The sequence below is a fragment of the Thunnus maccoyii genome, chromosome 7 (genome assembly GCF_910596095.1).
Source record: "Thunnus maccoyii chromosome 7, fThuMac1.1, whole genome shotgun sequence".
In the NCBI taxonomy this organism is placed as follows: domain Eukaryota; kingdom Metazoa; phylum Chordata; class Actinopteri; order Scombriformes; family Scombridae; genus Thunnus; species Thunnus maccoyii.
Window position 1 is genome coordinate 10,176,862 of NC_056539.1, and position 13,715 is coordinate 10,190,576.

The window sequence follows — 13,715 nt, forward strand, 5'->3', positions numbered from 1 at the left end:
AAAAACAAGCTAACAGTCCACCGCGAGATTCTCATAAAATCTATTTCTGCTTATAACAATGCCTTGCGCTGTGAAAGGCAGGCATATTTTTCTAAAATTATTAACACCAATGAGAATAATCCCAGAATCTTATTTGAACCATTGACCGTCTCCTAAAACCCACCCACTTTAATGAGCATGTCCATCTTCCCTCACAGTCAAAGTGCAAGGAGTTTGCCTCGTTCTTTGAAAATAAGATTGTCAGCATCAGGACTAGTATTATAAACACTACCAATCAAAAATATGCTCGAGGAAGTCTTAACTTTTTTAGGAAAATTAGTGAAGGGGAACTCTGGAATATCATCTCTCAACTGAAATCCTCCACCTGCTCACTCGATGCCAGCCCCACTTCCTTTTTTAAAGAGGTTGTAGATAGTTTTATTCTTGATGTTCTAGATATTGTAAACTGTTCCTTAGAATCAGGTATCTTCCGGATCCACTAAAGACTGCTCTAGTTAAGCCTCTGCTCAAAAAACACACTCTGGATTCCTCTGTTCTGAGTAACTACAGGCCCATATTCAACCTGCCCTTTCTAGGTAAAATCCTGGAAAGGGCAGTGTTGATACAGCTAGAGGCTTTCTAACATAACAATGTTATTTATGAAAAATTTCAGTCTGGTTTCAGAGGTAAACATAGCACCGAGACTGCTCTCACTGAAGTCATAAATGATCTTAGAATGAGCGCAGATAAAAAGAACGTTTCTGTCCTTGTTCTCCTCGATTTGACCGCTGCATTCGACACCATTGATCATGAGATACTTCTGAACAGACTCGAAAGCTGGATTGGTCTCTCAGGAACCACACTGAGCTGGTTTAATACCTACCTCACAGACAGAAACTACTTTGTTAGTCTTGATGACTATGTTTCCGAGAAGCGAAGCATTCTCTATGGTGTTCCTCAGGGCTCAATCCTTGGTCCGTTGGTATTTTCTCTTTACATGATTCCACTTGGTGAATTATTCGTAACCACGAGATTAATTTTCACCGCTATGCTGACGACACCCAGCTGTATTTATCTGTAGCACCTGACAATAAGGATGCCCTACACCCTCTACTAAACTGCTTCTCCAGTATTGTGCAGTGGATGAATGGCAACTTTCTCAAATTAAATGTCTCACATGCTGGGGTCTGTTGGTGAGAAACTCCATGATCCACAGACAGAGTGGTGTCACACTGTAAAAATACTGTATATTACTGCAAGTCTAGCTACAGTATGAAACTGTAAACCTCATATTCTACAGCAGAATACTGTAATCATTTTTACAGTAATTAACTGTTAAAGTAATTTATGGTAGTGACACTAAAAAAAAAAAAGGTAAAATGCTGGCAACTACAGCTGCCAGTGATGTCAGTGGTTCCTTCTAATCCATCAGGAGAGGTACCCAGCATAACTAATCTTGTTAGCCAAAGGCCAGACTTTGTTACCTTCATTCTGATGGCCTCTTCAAACAGTCATATTGCCTCAGCTTCATTAGCAATGCCCTACTCTGTCTGCACTCCGTGCAACTCTAAATTGCTGGCTGTTAGTCGTCCTTTTCTCATAATGTGCCATGACCCAGTGTTCTTGCCTGGATTGCCTGGATTACTACTTGTTCTGCAGAAATCTTAAATCTATCAATCAAACTTAATTTGCAGTACCTTTCATACAGGTAAGTAGAATTTAAAGAACATTACAGAAGTCTAGTCAGCTTCAATAGCCTATAAAAGCATGTATCAGTCTCTCTGTATCATTCAGTGAGAGAATGATACACTGAAATGTAAACTAAAGGGCATCCCCACTAACAAAAGTCAAAGCACAAGATTGAAACCTGCTATAAAATAATTTACAGATCTTTTAATGCAGGCAACTATCACTACACAACTAACATGATGTTTTCTTAAGCTGTGCAAAACCACATGTTTTGCAAGGTGTGTAGGGTGGACTTAAATGTTGGTCATGGTGAGAAAAATGATGTTAACCAGCATGCTAGGTCTGTTAAACATAAGTGTGACTAAAAAGCCACAAAAAATACATCAACCATCTGTTTGATTACAGCAGGGCAGGCTGTAAAGGCACCTGGTGCTTAGATCTCCAGAGCTGAGAGAAGAAACCTTTTTCTTAATGTGAAAATTATGGTCAGGTGGGGTCCCGGAAAACCTCCCATATTTTCAAGACCCAATGTTGATAGATATGATCTCCACCACCACAGACACCAAAAGGTGTTTATCTGTAACCAGCATGAGGCTCTGCATCAAGGATCCTATATGTTTTTCTTAGTATTACTGTGTTCTATGAAGAATCTCATCATAGAAATGTTATAGATGTGTCATTACCTGTTCAGTTTTTCTGTGATATGAGACTGAATTGTGTATTCGTGGGTGAACTGACTGAGTACATGAATGGGCGATTCGTTTACCTGCCCTCAGCATTAAGCGGTTACACAGGAAGTCAGCTGACCTGTGTGGTGTGAGCTCTGCTGTCATGAAGGGGATGTTTATGTGTCACAGCGGAAAGACAGACCAGCAGTATTGGTAGACATCTTGTGTTCCAGCTTCACCTCCCCCAGCAGATCAAAAGTCGAGGAAATGGATGATAGTGGAGAGAATGTAGGCGAGAGCCACTTCTACTATGCAACAGGCACAAACAAACAGACACGGTGGGGGGATGTGTGAAGCTGATCAAATGGGCAACCTAATGGACTGTGGTGTGGATGGAAAAATAAATGGTTTGTGACGTACAGCAGCATACCACAGAGTTTCCCAAATGCACAAGAAGAGAAAAATCAACTCCTTACTCCTACTTGTCTTTATTCTCAATTTGGACTGTGCTTTACTTGATCTCCTTCTCAAGAAGTGGTTGTTAATGTGTGTGTGAAAAAAATAAGTCAAATGTCATATGAGATATAATCTTAATCACTGTATACCTTTGCACTCTCGGTCTAGTAGTAAAACAGTGAAGTCAAGTTCAGCAGGTTTTAAGGAGGTTTTACTGGTTTTAGCGCTGTAAAGTTGGAGTTCCTTTTTTTATTATAGATGCTAAAGCCGTCACGTGCAACTTTTCACAAGTATGGTCAAGCCCTCCTCATGACTCACCAATATGCGATGGCGAAATGACTAGATGGATGCAAAGGTAATCTGAATCAAGCCATAGCAGGTAAAGAAAAAGTAAGAAAGGAATGCAAAAATGTAAACAAGAAGAAAAAAACATGTCTTACTGGGATCAGCATCAGTTCACCACTGGTCTCACCCATAAATATAATAGAAATTTACTGAAAAGCTACAGTAGCAGTGTGGTTTGAGACCAGACTTTTGTGGTTTTTGTCACATATAGCTTTCGTCTTCACCTGCATTTTTTCTGAGTTTTGATTCTCAGGAAAAGAAAGACTTGCCAAAATATCCTCATACCAAAACAGACACCTTATTGTCGTCCTCATCAATAGATAGGTTGTCGGAAAAAATGTTCATGGTCATGTAAGTGTTTGAGCAAACATATTAGCCTATATATCATAGTCCACTCTAGAATGAAAGAGAGTGGCTGCACCAGAGTTGGGCTCCTGAATACCTCTCAAAGTTGGACCTAAAAAGTGGGACATTTTGCAAAATAACCTTCAAATAATCTTCAGAAAAGACTCTTAAAAAGAGGTAACAGCATTAGAACAGCAAGAACAGAGGAAATATCATCTTTGGGTATATTTTTTAAATCAAAACAACTAGCTAGCTGTCAACTGTTACCAACCTTCCAAAGTAGAAACTACAATGAGGAAGCTAACAGAAAAGTTATTTTGTGAAGACAAGAAGAGAAATTAAGGAGCCCTTGTTGGTGGTGTTCTCTCTCTCTCCATGAACTGGTGTGATGGCGGCACGACAACATTTGCGGTGGCCTCCCCTAGTTCTGACTATGCAGTGTCTTTATCCATGTATACGTCTATGTCTATGGATTATTTCACTCCCCCATCAGTGCTGGTCACTCGTTGACATGCAAGAGCTGTCTATATTAAACTGAGACATGTATTTTCTTTATCCATTCTGTTGTTGTTGTTGCACTGCTGTGGGCTGGGAGGAACAGCAATTTGTTTTGGGTTTTTTTTGTGTGTATGCAAATACACAAGAAAATGACAATAAACTAAATCTTGAATCTTGAAAACAAATGATGCTGTATTTTTTCAGGAATTGACTCTAGAATCATGGTTTGAACAAGAAAAATGCTGGCAGTTATAAACTGGCATTATCATTGCTGCTGGAAGTGTTTCATAAAGCCAGATTACCAGATAAACCAGGGGTCCGTTTCACAAGGCAGGTTCAACAAACTCCGAGTCTAATCCTGAACTCTGAGTTGATCTACTCTGAGATAGGAAACTCTGAGTTTCCGGTTCCAGAACAGCTGATTTGAGTCAATTTATTCAACTCGGAGTAGTTTCACCTGGAGTTAAGCGCGTGCACCACAACTATAAAAAGCCAGCATCAATGGAGCCCCGATTCAACGAGTCACCATGGCAACGGGGAAGAGGAGGGCGGCGTTTTTCACCCCACTAGCACTAGAAATCTTAATGCGATAATACGGCGAGTTTGAACATGTTTTCAAAAAGAAGTGCAACACCGCTGCAGCTGCAAAAGAGAGGGAGACGGCGTGGGAGAACATCGCTGCTCGGGTCAATGCGTAAGTTTAAATGTAGTCCTTTGCAATCACAATAATATTACAGAGGAAAACTGCTTGATTGGTCGCCTATTAATTTATTTCATTTAGGTCCAATCCCGCGAGGGAGAAGCGCACTTGGCAGCAGTTTAGGATGAAATATAAAAACATTGTTCAAACAGGTGAGACCTCGGCATAATCTCATGGGGGTACCTCATTTTGATCATGTTTTACATTGTAAAGTAAATATAAAGTGGCTGTTTGACTGAGCAGCTGTTTTATCCCCAACATAATGCTGGTTTCACACACATAAATGTCTTCTCATCTACATCATGTTCTTTTAAATAATTAAGCCTATTTAAACTAACACAGACTTCTACTCAGCCAACAGAAAGATGGCAGATGCCCGTAAAACGGGTGGTGGTCCAGCACCGCCACCTCTAACGGAGGCAGAGGAGCTGGCCATAAGCCAGACTATAGGAAGGCCAGTGGCTGGCTCCGACATTGTACAAAAAAACTTCCGTTTGCAAAGAATCGCAGCGCAACACACAATATCTGCTGGGATGAGAGAGCATGACTACGATTGGTAATGTTGCAAATGTAAGGACGGATTAGGTTGTGTATGTAGATGATGGACTGTGACGTGAAACGGTACCGCTCAAAAAGATAATTGTCTGGAAATGCTAGACCATCTATGCGCGGTCTGATAACCATCTCTCAATGAATATTTAATTCTCTGCGCAGTAATGCTGCACCTTCATCCACGGGATCGTTATCAAAAGGACATGCCATGTTAGTGAAAAATGTTACTGTGCCTAATGGACTTCTAATATACTGACTCTGATTTTTTTTTTTTTCTTTTTAATGATTTTTTTAAATGATAGACGGCAGAACTAGGCTACGCCAAAACTCGCCTGCTGACTGAATGAATGAGGAAATCAAATGGAGTGTGTGGCTCTGAAAGAGGGCGGAGACTGAGAGAAACTCGAGGTTCATTGAGAAAAACCTGGTCCCGACCAGGTTAGGTTCATAGAGTCTGTTGCTACGGTAACTGACCGAGGGCTTAAGTTACCCCTCTCTCTGAAACAGGCTAGAGTTATCCCTCTTTCTCTGGTTTGAGTTACCTCCCTTTTTGAAACGGAAAACTCAGAGTTTCCCTCATTTCAGGGTTAACAGACCCTGAGTTTTCACTAAACCTGCTTTATGAAACGGACCCCTGATCTACTTCAGTAAACCTTGCTCATAATCAGAAAGTTAAAGGACAGGTTCACAATTTTTTAAGTCTGTCTTAAAACAACAGTCAGATGCCCATATGCACACTGAAAGAGGTTTTGCTCGTTGCAATAATTCCTCCTGCCAATACTGGACATTAAAATATCTCTTCTAAAATGCACTCACAATGTCAGTGATGGGGAACAAAACCCACAGTCCTCATTTTGTGCACAAATGTATTTAAAAGTTTATCTGAAGATAATACGAGGCTTCAGCAGTGTGAGTTAGTCAAATACTCAATCAGTCTTCCACAGTTACTGTCTTTTTTGTGGACAGTGTTTCCCTGTTGAGCTGCAGCAGAAGTATAGTAACAAAAAGAGGGACTTTGGCACTAAAAAAAATTAAACTATAAAAGATGTTGACTTAATTTGATTTATTTGGACAGTTGAAGCCTCACATAAACTTTTAAATACATTTTTGGAGGAGGGCTGTTTTTTTTATCTTCCATCATTTAGACTGAAAGCACATTACATTTTAATGGCCATTATTAACAGGAGGAATGATTACAGCAAACAAAACCTATTTCAATGTTAATTTGGGCACAAGAATAATGTTTGAAGACAGACTTTTAAAAAATGTGAACTTATCCTTTAAGTTTCATAAAGCAGGTCTAAGTAAGTCTGACCTAAGGTATCATAAAGTCAGTTTGAAACACATGTCAAATTTATCACATTTTGACCAGAGATAGTTTTACTTTATTTGTATGTATTTACATATATTGATAATTACTTTTACATACTATATACATATTTATATACATTTATATTACATGTATATACATGTTATTATGAACGACTGCACGGCCAGATTCAGCAGATGAGTTCATCTCTACTTGTGTTAAAGTCTGAACTCACTGCTCACATAGCAGCTCTGCTTGGTCAATGCCACCTTTATGAAACACCCCACTGGTGCTTTATAATGTTTCCCACTGTCACTTATATTTAGTGGGTTTATCTCATAGGATTATCATCTGTATCTGTGGCATGACTGACGCCTAAAGCTTACTGTTCCAAGTTTGGCAAGTTTATAAAGTGACTAAATCACTAATCAAAGAGTTTTTTAGCGCTTTATTCATTTCACAATATGGTGAACATCTACAGTCCAATAAAATGCATTTTAAAACATCTCTGCTTTACAGATCAAATACATTGAAATTGAAGTTCAAGTGCTTGTGTGTGTGCTGGATGGAAAAATACTGTATCTATTCCAGAGGTATTCCAGTATTTTCTCCTGTGAGCTGGACGTGACTGTTTCAAGTGTGAATCATCTCATATTTTCTACTTTCCACATTTTCAGCTTTACCACAAATTAACAGAGGTGTGAGCGTATGTGTGTAGGAGGGGGGAGGGCAAGTTGAGTGGTATGACGTAGTGAGGTTTGATATTCCATATGATTACTGAACACCCTCTGATGCTGCTTTAATAAAACAAAACTGTTGATGGAAAAAACGCTTACATGTTTGATCAGTAAATATTATATATAGATCAAATAAGAAAATTTGAATGACACAGAAGCCAGAAAAACCCCTCAGCAAGGAAGGAAAGGAAGAGGAATGGAAGAGGCCTTGCAGGAGAGAAGACCTAATAGTGATAATGATGTGCTCTCAACTACTTAGAGTACTTAGCTGTGTGGCAATAGTCTGTTTGAGAAAGGCTCAGATGATATCTGTCACTATTGCCTCACAGCTACACACAGTCTCTATCTCTAAGCCATCAGTTTCATTAAGACATTTAATCTGTTCCATATGACATTGAGTAGCTGCTATTTGCAGTATGTGTGTTTAGTGCGTACTTTTATGCTGCTGCTCCTGATTCACCATGTGCCATTATGTCAACATACCATATGTCATTACTCTTTATATAGCTGTGCTATTGATATCACGCGATTACAGCCTTCTTTCTTACATGCTGTTCTGTGCTAGGGATGTGCAGAGAGCCCAGTATTTGTATTCGAAATAAATGTGGAAAGAGGCTTAACAATCCTCTTTTTGTTTTTACTATGCTTTTAATTTTAGAAAATTAAAGTGCTACAATAAGTGTTCATGAATAAACCACCTTACGAAGGAGGTCCCCACACCGGATCTCGAACTGGAGTCTCTCAGATCATAGACAACTGTGCTGATTACTGAGCTAAAACCTTACTCATCGCCTCACTGCAGACAGACCTCTACTTATATATACACCCATAATACAGAGACAGCACACTGTGTAATGTGTAGGGAAGAACATCAAAGGCAATTCTTGCTGTGCATTTTTCATTTATTGCCTATTTTTTTACAACCTAATATTGTGAAAAGGAGAAGAGGAACAACAAGTTATGGAGAGTCCCTTGGGAGCACTTCGTGTGTCAGTAGCTCAGCTTTATCTCTGGTGAACACCCCCAACTCCAAGAGTGATGTCCAAATTAGGAAATGTGCGTCATGTAGCAGGTGGCTGTGACTCCCCTCATTGAGACCCGCTGATACACGTCACAGCAGAGCAGAGGAGAGAGACTGAGATAGTGATGTAACCAACATGCATGCTGGTATTTGACATGGGCTTTTATTTCTTCCTGAAAACAAATATTTTTTTAAAATATTTGTATGAAACAAATATTTGTTAAAAAAACAAAACAAAACACTTTGTGCTTTGCCAAATAAAGTATTTGGGCACACCCCTATTCTGTGTACTATTAGTACTCATACATATACATGCATATTTCTATTTAGGGTTCCTTTTCTATTTTGAATTTAAAATAATAATAATAATTAAAAAAAGATTTTAATTTTTATTTTTATATTCTGATATTATGCATACTTTACTGTTGTGATAATTGTTAGTAGTTGCTGGTGTGGTCTTGTCTCAAGGATTTAATTGCCCAGTTTGACCTAGTTTTGCTCTGATCATCTTTGCGAAAGAGAAATAGATGATGAGGAATAGAGAGAGAGGCATCTGGACTGTACCAGATGCACGAGCCACTAAACTTTGACCTGATTAAGCTCAATAAATCCTGTCTAATTCAGATTAAATGTATGACTGGACACACACAAACACATATTGTATATAAATTCACTTTGTTACTTAAATTGTGTGCTTTTACACAATTTATGCTTGACTTGATGTTTAGTGGCTGAATTTAAACTTTTTATTTCTGCTTTTTATTTCTGCTTTTTATTTCTGCTTTAACTCTGCTGTCATTTTTTGCAAAGATCATCTTGGAATTGATAATAATAACTAATAGCAGTGTCACAGTATGCAAATGCAATTCAAATGTTACCGAATTTGGAGCCCACAACAGAGCAACACTCCAGGAGCTGCATCTGAATGGAGTTTTATTTCAGCAGTAACAAAACAGGCAGCGATCTCAGGGGTCTATAAGTCTGCATATTCATTGGGCCCCTTTTTGCCTGATATCGGACAGAACTGTCAACTTGTTACACTCCATTTCCATCTTCAGTCTGACATTGCCTTCACTCTAATCGATTTCCATGGGGGAGGGGGATTTGATTCGATCACCATTAAACACTCCGGCTGGTGGTGACTTGGTGGGTGACGTACTGCGAGTTGAGCAGTGCTTGTTTTTGGCTCATCTGTTTTCAACATGGCAGCCTGGTCACAAGCTTTCTCATATTACAGATAAACAGTACACTAAGGTATGTTTCTGAAAACATTTGAGGCAAGAAATAGGCAATGCAGTAACATAATCTTGATTCATATTTGATCAGCAGTTTTGCTCCTCCTTGGTTCTGGCGCACAGCTTAACAACGCTTGACAACGGCATTAGTCCCACCCGTGGTGCTGATTAAATTGATCATTTTTTCAACCAAGAAACCATTGTTTCATGTCATGGTGGAGTGGGCAGATTCAAAGGTCTGGACCCAGGAAAGGCCCCTTTCCCTTCTCGATGCTTTTCACATATTTACAAATAACTAAATATAGTATAGTGTTTATACCAAATTTCATATTACTCAACAGATTTTATACTATTTTTGCTTTAATCTGCAAAATCTGAAATTGTAGCATATTTCAGCCCTCTTCTCTGACACTATTTATATGAAGTTTGCCTGGAGAGAGAGTATTATTTTCTTCAGGTTGTTCAGGCCTAGTTAGGGACCTGCTGAGTGCTAATTCTCTCTCTGCAGCTGCTTCTGAAACTGAGGGCAATGCAGCTGAATTTACTGCTTCCTGAAGTTAACCATTGTCGTGTTGTGTTAACACTTTCTTTCTTTCCTCTGTAAACTGCTGCAAATTATTGCATTAACTAACTTTAAGTAGCTGCTCTTTGGGCTCAACTTCTATCACATCCTCTGTAACATGAGATGGTGTGACAGATCTGATCAACTTTATAGGGCTTTTTCTGCAATTCTGCATTCTGTTTTTTACAGCTGGTTAGCTACCTGTAGCTAGGGTTACCAAGCTAAGGTTAGCTAGCTAACCAGTCTTACTTTACATACCAATATTAAACCCCTGCAAAACTGTGCTGGCAAGTTATGTTTATTCAACTTCCTTTGGAAAGAATTTGGTTAAAGCTGCTGTAATCAATATATTTTTACTATCAATGAACCAAATGACTGCGTGTAATGTGAAAGGGGTCGCTCGTAGTGATAAATTCAGGGAATTATCACCCAGTTCTGTTGATCTCTTCAGCTCTATGCCTTTTAGCATCTTTTAGCTTGTTTTAGTTTTACATTCTACAACTTTACTTTTTTGGTTCAGTTTCACCGTCCTCATCAGCTACGTTTTGGGCCACAGCAGACAGCTTTAAAAAGCTTTTAAAACCCACTGTACTCTACCTGCACAGCACCAAACCATGGATACACAGAATTAGCAACTAGCTGGTGAACATAGTGGAGGATTTGGCAGCCAAAGAGCCAGATTTTATTTAGTTGGTGGAGAGGAAAATAGTGCTAAAAGGAGAGTGAATATTGGATTTAAATATTTACAGCTGTTAGCTAACACATTTGGTGTATCAACTTAAACGATGTGAATATGTCAGTGTTGTGTTTAGAGCTTGTTGCACTGCCCCCAAATGGCAAAAAACTTGTTTTCCCTCAAAGTGCTTTCTTTCTTGCTCCTGTCTTTTTTGGTCACTTAACTTTTTATTCCAGGCTTCTTGAGGGTCCTCCCATGTTACTCTCAATACACAATATATTTATGCATCAGACGCAGGAGTCAAACTGTTTTGATATGGCTCTCAGCTTCATCTTGTAGCTCATATCAATGTCAGAGCTAACAGTCATAAACTGGCCTATTTCAATCTTTTTTTAGGCCTAACCTTCGGTCAATTTTGTCAAAGACATGAGATTTTTGCGCACAAAAGTGAATGTAAACTCTGTAAAGGCGCTAAAACTGGCATTTATTGTCATGGTTTCATCTGCTCTCTGATCTACACCCTTATCTCATCCACTCCCTTGGTTTAGTTCCTTGATAACTGACATCTCATCAGTAATTCTTCACCATTCTTGTCATCACAGCTGGGTTTCCTGCCCGTCACCTGACCTCCTTACTTTTACCTGCCTACCCAGGTGCCTCCTATTTACTCATTAACCTCAGTATAAGCAGCAGCTGTTGACACACTCACAGTCAACAGCAAATGCAACAAATATGAGTTATTGAAAATAATATGTGAGAAGTGAATATGAAACAAAAGCTGTTATTATGTAAAGACAACCTGTATTTCTGATACTATATAGAGCATTGGAAAAGAGATTTCAATACATCATAGATCCTTCTGGCTGAAATACCACTGAAAGTCTTTAATATCAGGTGCAACATGTCTTCTCTATTCATGTGCTCACAGCCTGAACAGTATCATCTATTAAAAGTCCAGTGTGTAAATTTAGTAACATCTAGTGGAACAGATTTGGGAGAAATGGAATATAATATTCATATGTTCTCATTAGTGTATAATCACCTGAAAATAAGAATTGTTGTGTTTTTGTTACCTTAGAATTCGCCCTTTATATATACATAGGGAGCGGGTCCTCTTGCATGTTGCAGCGTCATGTTTCTACATCAGGCCAGAATGGACAAACCAAACACTGGCTCTAGAGAGAGCCTTTTGCGTTTCGTGGCCACTGTAGGTTCTCTTACACGCTTGGAAGGGGAGGGTTATTCAGTTGGTTGCAATCTGCAATTTCACCACTAGACGCCACTAAGACTTACACACTGGTGTACACATGTGTATTGACTAAGTCCTACACTTTAGCTGCTACTGGCTGCTAATGGGCTTAATTGTTTAGACGTGTGCTTGGAAATGATGTTCAGTCTTTTCCAAAACGTCATATATACTGCGTTTATTTTCTTACCAATGTCCATTTTCTGTATTGTTTGTCACTTCCAATAAGCTTTCAACATAAAGTTAAAACAAATACAGCCAAACAATATATCTGAGCACAGTCAAAATCTGTTTGCTCCTTTCGATCAGCAACACCTGTGATTACTGGGATAAATTTAAATAACCTGTTACCAGCCTGGTCTTTACCATACACCCCCCAGTGTTTGGGAGGAATATTACATTTAACACAAATCAAATACATGGCTCTCACAGTATGTAAACAACCACAATGTGTGTGGGTGGATAGGGCAGGGCATTAACCACTTACCATCTATTGTAAAGTCAGTGACGTAACGTTTGTATTTATAGTTTCAACTTCAACAGTGTGGCAGGTAGTGTCATGTACTGGATGTTTTTCTCCTGTCTAATGGTACTGCAGGCACCATGTGGGTGGACCAGCTCCAGGGTCCTGGTACTGTGCGTGCCTGTTCAAAGCTGGAACAAACTTCTCCAGGCTGCATATCAGCTTATGTGCGTGGGATTCATTCAGAGACTTTAACATGAATGTTTCTTTTACATTTGCACAGGCTTTGAAAATAATTTTTTCATAGGGATTGGTATTGTTAGGATTTTAATGATACTACTACTCTTATCAATACTCATTCTAATCACTTTTATTTATTACTATGCAAAAATAAATAAATATATTTCTGACTTTTAAAAAAATGTACATCCAGAACAGCAACAGTATTGTTCACAACAGAAACCTCACTGTGTAAACACGATATATCCTTAGCAACAAATCTAAAATCTCAATAAAAGAAATAATATTCCAGATATCAAAATACTGACTGAAGTTTGAAAAGAATGAAGAGCATTGAAAATCAGTCCCAATGACTCATTCATTCATCCTGCTTGCCAGGCTGGTAGAGAGAGGAGGGCTGATCTGCCGAAAAGAATTTGTCAGATTTTAATAATTATTTAATATACCTGGCTAATCAGGCCGGTGGATGGGAGACTCTGAGTAAAGCAGTAGAAAATATTGGTTTTCTGCAAACGTATGCTTGTTGAACAGGTGTTTCATTGACAAATCGTGTTTTTCGAATGAATGAAGCATACATTTATGTACCACACTGAAGTTGTAGGGAAGGTGGTCGGGGGGAATGGCAAATATACAAAACGTAGGACATTCACACCAGAGACCGAGGTTTGCATCCTGCATGTAGTTAAGTTTAGCCAACAAAAGCACCTTGGTTAAGGGTAGTGAAATATTTTGATCAAATGTTAACAAAAAGGCATCATGTCTAGTACTTCAAGTCACTGCAAACTTTTTTCTGTGTCAAGCCAAGACCATGATCTTTCCCTAAAAGGGAAAAAACAAAATAGATTGCCACTAATCATTTTGCTCTTATGTTCCATATTGACATTTTTGCAACTTGCCAGATATGTTGATTAACAGCATTTTCTCATTATGTTGACAGAATGCATGTTGACGTAATGTGGGCAGCATTATGTTTCCTCCAAAACATATTTGCTTT